Source organism: Carcharhinus amblyrhynchos, chromosome 31 (assembly GCF_965287045.1).
Source record: "Carcharhinus amblyrhynchos chromosome 31, sCarAmb.v2.hapA, whole genome shotgun sequence".
Taxonomy (NCBI): domain Eukaryota; kingdom Metazoa; phylum Chordata; class Chondrichthyes; order Carcharhiniformes; family Carcharhinidae; genus Carcharhinus; species Carcharhinus amblyrhynchos.
The window spans coordinates 9,469,166-9,475,165 of record NC_137354.1 but is presented as its reverse complement, the minus strand read 5'-3'; the positions used below and the strand labels follow the sequence as shown (position 1 = coordinate 9,475,165).

General features: G+C 50.3%; 1 protein-coding gene across 2 annotated transcripts in view; it reads left to right on the top strand.

Moving 5' to 3' along the window:
* The first annotated feature begins 756 nt into the window (after positions 1 to 756).
* The window catches only part of LOC145360361 (annexin A4-like), an 87,118-nt gene continuing 81,874 nt past the window's right edge, over positions 757 to 6,000 (top strand). The window contains exon 1 of one of the 2 annotated variants that reach the window (XM_080215532.1): positions 757 to 950. The gene's annotated coding sequence lies outside the window, so the exon portion shown is untranslated. The remainder of the gene's footprint in view (positions 951 to 6,000) is intronic. The other variant, XM_080215533.1, reaches the window with a different exon arrangement.

Below are 6,000 nucleotides of genomic sequence, written 5' to 3'. Positions count from 1 at the left end.
ATCTTTCTGTTTGTGGGAGCTTGCTGTGTGCAAATTGGCTGCTGCGATTCCTACATAACCACAAGTGACTACACTTCTTACAAAGTGCTTCTTTGGTGGCATGGTTAGCACTGCTGCCTCATAGCGCCAGGGACCCGGGTTCGATTCCTGGCTTGGCTCACTGTCTATGTGGAATTTGCACGTTCTCTCCATGTCTGTGTGGGTTTTCTCCGGGTGTTCTGGTTTCCTCCCACAGTCCAAAGATGTGCGGGTTAGGGGGATTGGCCATGCTAAATTCTCCCTCAGTGTGCCCGAACAGGCGCAGGACTGTGGCGACTCAGGGATTATCACAGTAACTTCGCTGCCATGTTAATGTAAGCCTACTTGTGACACTGACAAACAGACTTAAATTTAAAGAAACACTGACATTCTGCAAACCCAACATCGATGATGTGAAGAAATATCACTGCAGTGTCAATGTTAGCCTACTTGTGGCAGGTAATAAATAAGCTTTAACTTCAACTCATTGGCCGTAAAGAGCTGGGGACAGCCTTCCGTTGTGCAAGGCGCTATGTAAAAGCAAGTCAGGCCTTCTTAGGCTATTCTGAACTTTGGCAGCAGGAAGTGCTGTGTCTCATGCCTCAGTTCGAGAGCATGGTGGTGGCCTTAAGGCAATTGCTGCTAACTGAATCTTTCTAATACCTTGCCTCACCACCGTTACACAAATACCATAAGGTGATTCAGTCCCATAAGATTCTCAAGAGCCCCCCCGAACTTCCTTTTACAAATTTAACACCGATTGCGAGTAATCTTTTCCATTCTAATCTGGTGTGTTTGCTTTGACGTTGTGTGGGCGGGCTGCAATTGGGTAAGAAATATATCCGCCCACCTTGGAACAGACAAACAGGGAGGATTGAAGGAGGTTTATTCCGGGACGAGAGGGAGAGACGTTTTGGCCAGCACGCTCGCAGGTAAGCGAAAAAAAGTATTCATCGGATTAAAATTTGCTCCTTTTTTCGTGTGAGTGTTTTATGAAGGTACAAGGGTTCCTTTGCTTCTTTAGTTTTTAATGACGATTAAAATTCTCTTTTGCCACCAAAGCAATTTTAGGGTGTTGTTTTGGAATTGACTCTGTTCCCACTGTAGCGGCGGAGAGGGAGGGAAGGAAGGGGTTAGAATGTATCCCAGGCTTTGAAATAAACATGAAACTTACAAGGAGCGGAGGAACAAGGCAACTTGCCAGATCTCCTGGCTGTCATTTTCTTTTGGACATTGATTCACATGAAGGTTTTTTTTTTAAATTCCCCCCCTGTAATAATCCACAGAGGCTGCACTTTTCCCTTCCCTGTTTGAGGGATGTCTTTCACTGCGGTCTACGTTTTCTAAGCACCCCAACACACACACAGACACAGACACAGTTCAGCTCCAAATCCCGCAGTGTGCCTGAACAATCCACTGCCACTCAGTCCCTGCCTGTGGAGACTTGCTGGGCTTTCTTTTCCCTTCCTCCGGTCGCAGCCCATCTCGAGAATGCGCTGTCGGTGCAGAAGCTATTTGGGGGGGGATGAGAATTGGCTAGTAGGCGCTTTTGGGGCGCGGGGGTTGGGGGGTGTTGCAGAATGTGGTGGTGGGTGGGGAGGAGGAGGAGAGGGTGTTGCAGAAGGTGGGGTGGGTGGGGAGGAGGAGGAGGAGAGGGTGTTACAGAATGTGGGGTGGGGGGGGAGGAGGAGGAGAGGGTGTTGCAGAATGTGGGGTGGGTGGGGGGGAGGAGGAGAGGGTGTTGCAGAATGTGGGGTGGGTGGGGGGGAGGAGGAGAGGGTGTTGCAGAATGTGGGGTGGGTGGGGAGGAGGAGGAGAGGGTGTTGCAGAATGTGGTGGTGGTGGGGGGGGGGGGAGGAGGAGGAGAGGGTGTTGCAGAATGTGGGGTGGGGGGGGAGGAGGAGGAGGAGAGGGTGTTGCAGAATGTGGGGTGGGGAGGAGGAGAGGGTGTTGCAGAATGTGGAGGTGGGTGGGGAGGAGGAGGAGAGGGTGTTGCAGAATGTGGGGTGGGGAGGAGGAGAGGGTGTTGCAGAATGTGGAGGTGGGTGGGGAGGAGGAGGAGAGGGTGTTGCAGAATGTGGGGTGGGTGGGGAGGAGGAGGAGAGGGTGTTGCAGAATGTGGGGTGGGGGGGGAGGAGGAGGAGAGGGTGTTGCAGAATGTGGGGTGGGGGGGAGGAGGAGGAGAGGGTGTTGCAGAATGTGGTGGTGGGGGGGGAGGAGGAGGAGAGGGTGTTGCAGAATGTGGGGTGGGTGGGGGGGAGGAGGAGAGGGTGGTGCAGAATGTGGGGGTGGGGGGGGAGGAGGAGGAGAGGGTGGTGCAGAATGTGGGGTGGGTGGGGGGGAGGAGGAGAGGGTGGTGCAGAATGTGGGGTGGGTGGGGAGGAGGAGGAGAGGGTGGTGCAGAATGTGGGGGTGGGTGGGGAGGAGGAGGAGAGGGTGGTGCAGAATGTGGGGTGGAGGGGTTGCAGAATGGGGGAGTGCTGATAGCTCAGACAGCCATGTCAAACACACACCGTAGCTTCAGCCTATCGAGGCTGTAAGGATTGGTCTATTCTTTCCATCCTGAGTTAATTTAATAAAAATCTCAACCTCTTCCAATTGAAGTTTATTTATTAGTCACAAGTAAGGCTTCCAACGAAGTTACTGTGAAATGCCCCTGGTCACCACACTCTGGCGCTTGCTCTTAGGGTCAATGCACCTAACCAGCACATCTTTCAGACTGTGGGAGGAAACTGGAGCGCCTGGAGGAAACCCATGCAGACATGGGGAGAATGTGCAAACTCCACACAGACAGTGACCTGAGGCTGGAATTGAACCCAGATCCCTGGTGCTGTGAGGCAGCAATGCTAACCACTGTGCCACTGAGTTGTCCTACTGGAATTATCAGCCCAATCTTGCCTCAGATGTTCTGAACCTTTTTGTGAAACACTGGGCCTCAACTGGAGTATTCTGTCCAATACTCACGGTGGCACAGTGGTTAGCATTGCTGCCTCGCAGCGCCAGGGACCCGGGTTCAATTCCAGCCTTCAGTTCCACACTGTTTGTGTGGAGTTTGCATGTTTCCCCCTGTATCTGTGTGGGTTTCCTCCGGGTGCTCCGGTTTCCTCCTACATGCCAAAGATGTGTGCGCTAAATTGCCCCTTAGTGTCAGGGGGATTAGCAGGGTAAATACGTGGATAGAACCTGGGTGGGATTGTTGTTGATGGGCTGAATGGCCTCCTTCCTGTGGAGCAGCACCGAGAGGCAGCGATTTTTGGGCATGTGTGGAGGTCGCGAGTGAGGTAAATTTTCTTGTTTAAATTTTTAACTTTTTATTTCCAGTTAAAGTTGCGAGTAGCGGTGTTTTTTTTTCTTTTTTAAAATTAGTTAGAAACCGGAAGTCGTCACTAGGACGCTTACCAGTATTTGTAGTTTTTTTTTCGGGTCTCTGACCCTATAAATTGGCACAGAGAGGATACCCAATCCTCTACACTGGCAGAGAATCCCACCCTCCCCCCTCCTCTAACCTAATAATAAGTGTGTGGGAAGTTTTTTTTTCCTGCTGGAAATTGTTTCAGGGATGGCAGTTCAGGCAGTAAGCTGCACCTCCTGCAGTATGTATGTGGTGAGGGACACCAGTAGTGTTTCTGCTGATTTTTACCTACAGGAAGTGTGTATGATTGCAGCTTCTGGAGGAGCGTGTTAAGGAGCTGGAGTTGGAATTGGAGGAACTCCGGATAATTCGGGAGGCTGAGGCGGACATCGATAGGAGTTACAAGGAGATAGTCACTCCTAAAAATGAGTCCTGGGTAACTGCTAGGAAGAGGGGAAAGAAGCAATTGGGGGGACAATCCCCTAGGGCTGTTCCCCTCCAAAATAGGTTTTCTGTCCTGGAGGCTATAGTTGAGGAGGAATCAACTGGAGATAGCCAAAGGGAGCAGGTCTCTGGAGGTGAGCCTGTTGTGAAGGCTCAGGTGGTTAGGGGATGTAAAAGATTGGGCCTGGTGATTGGGGACTCCACAGTTAGGGGCACAGATAGGAGAGCCAACAGTAATGGTAGGGACTCAGGGCTGGTGTGTTGCCTCCCAGGGGCTGGGGTCTGGGATGTTTCAGAGAGGGTGTTCAGGACTCTTAAGGGAGAGGGAAATCTGCCCCAAGTCATAGTTCATGTGGGGATGCATGACATAGGGAGGTTAAGGGAAGGGGATATTAAGCAGAAATTTATGGAGTTGGGGTGGAAACTTGAGGCCAAGTCGGACAGGGTGGTTATCTCGGGACTCTTGCCTGTGCCACGGGATAGTTTAGAGCGGAACAGAGAGAGGGAAAGTTTGAGCTCATGGCTGAGGGGATGGTGCAGGAGGGAGGGGTTCAGGTTCTTGAGCAATTGGGGCCCATTCTGGGGAAGGTGGGACCTCTACAAGAGTGATGGTCTACACCTGAATCAGAAGGGAACCAATATCTTGGGGGGAAAATTTGCAAAGGCTATGCAGGGGGGTTTAAACTGATTCAGAAGGGGGGTGGGATCCTGAGTAGCAGGGATGTAAGTGAGGGGGGCATAGATGGGGACTGCAATGCACGGCATCGTGGGGGTGGAGTAGAGCAGGGTTTGAAATGCATATACTTTAATGCGAGGAGTATTCGCAATAAAGTGGATGAACTTGCAGTGTGGATCAGTACCTGGGACTTTGATGTTGTGGCCATTTCAGAGACATGGATAGAGCAGGGTCAGGAATGGTTGTTGCAGGTTCCGGGGTTCAAATGCTTCCTCCGGAGTAGAGAAGGAGGTAGAAGGGGGGGAGGGGTAGCATTATTAGTCAAGGATTGTATCACAGTGTCAGAGAGGAAGTTTGATGAGGACTTGTCTGTTGAGGTAGTATGGGTTGAGATTAGAAATAGGAGAGGAGAGGTCACCCTGTTGGGAGTCTTTTATAGACCTCCTAAAAGTTCTAGAGAGGTTGAGGAAAGGATTGCGGAGACAATCCTGGATAGGAGTGAAAGTAATAGGGTAATTGTTATGGGGGACTTTGGCTATTCCAATCAATATTAGTAAAGTTATAGCTCTAGCTCATTAGAGGGGTCAGTTTTTGCACAAAGCGTGCAGGAAGGTTTTTTGACTCAGTATGTAGATAGGCCAACTAGAGGTGAGGCTATATTGGATTTGGTGCTGGGAAATGAGCCAGACCAGGTGTTAGACTTGGAAGTTGGTGTGCATTTTGGTGATAGTGACCACAATTCGGTTACGTTCACCTTAGTGATGGAAAGGGATAGGCATGAACCTCGGGACAGTAGTTTTAGCTGGGGGAAGGGTAATTATGAGGCTATTAGGAGAGAATTGGGAAGCATAGGTTGGACTAGGAGACTACAGGGTCTGGGAATGTCTGAAATGTGGAGTTTTTTCAAGGAGCAGCTACTGCGAGTCCTTGATATGTATGCCCCTGTCAGGCATGGAGGAAATGGTCGAGCTAGGGAACCGTGGTGCACTAAAAAAGTTGATTCGCTGGTTAAAAGGAAAAAGGAGGCTTATGTCAGGATGAGACTTGAGGGCTCAGGTAGTGCACTGGAAAGCTTTAGATTGGCTAGGAGGGAGTTAAAGAGTGAGTTAAGAAGGGCTAAAAGAGGACATGAGAAGACTTTGGCTGATTGCCTTAGGATTCTCCTTAATCCTTTCTATAGATATGTTAAGAACAGAAGATTGGTTAGGGCAAGATTAGGGCCAGTTAGAGACTGCAGTGGGAAGTTATGTGTGGAACCGGAAGAGATTGGAGAGGCATTGAACCAATATTTCTCTTTGGTATTCACGCAGGGGGACATAAATGTAGCTGTGGAGAACACTGGGTTACAGGGTTGTAAACTGGATAGTATTGCAGTTGATAAGGAGGATGTGCTAGATATTCTTGAGGGTTTGAAAATAGATAAGTCCCCTGGGCCGGACGGGATTTACCCTAGGATTCTCTGGGAGGCAAGAGAGGCGATTGCAGAGCCTCTGGCTCTGATCTTCAGGTC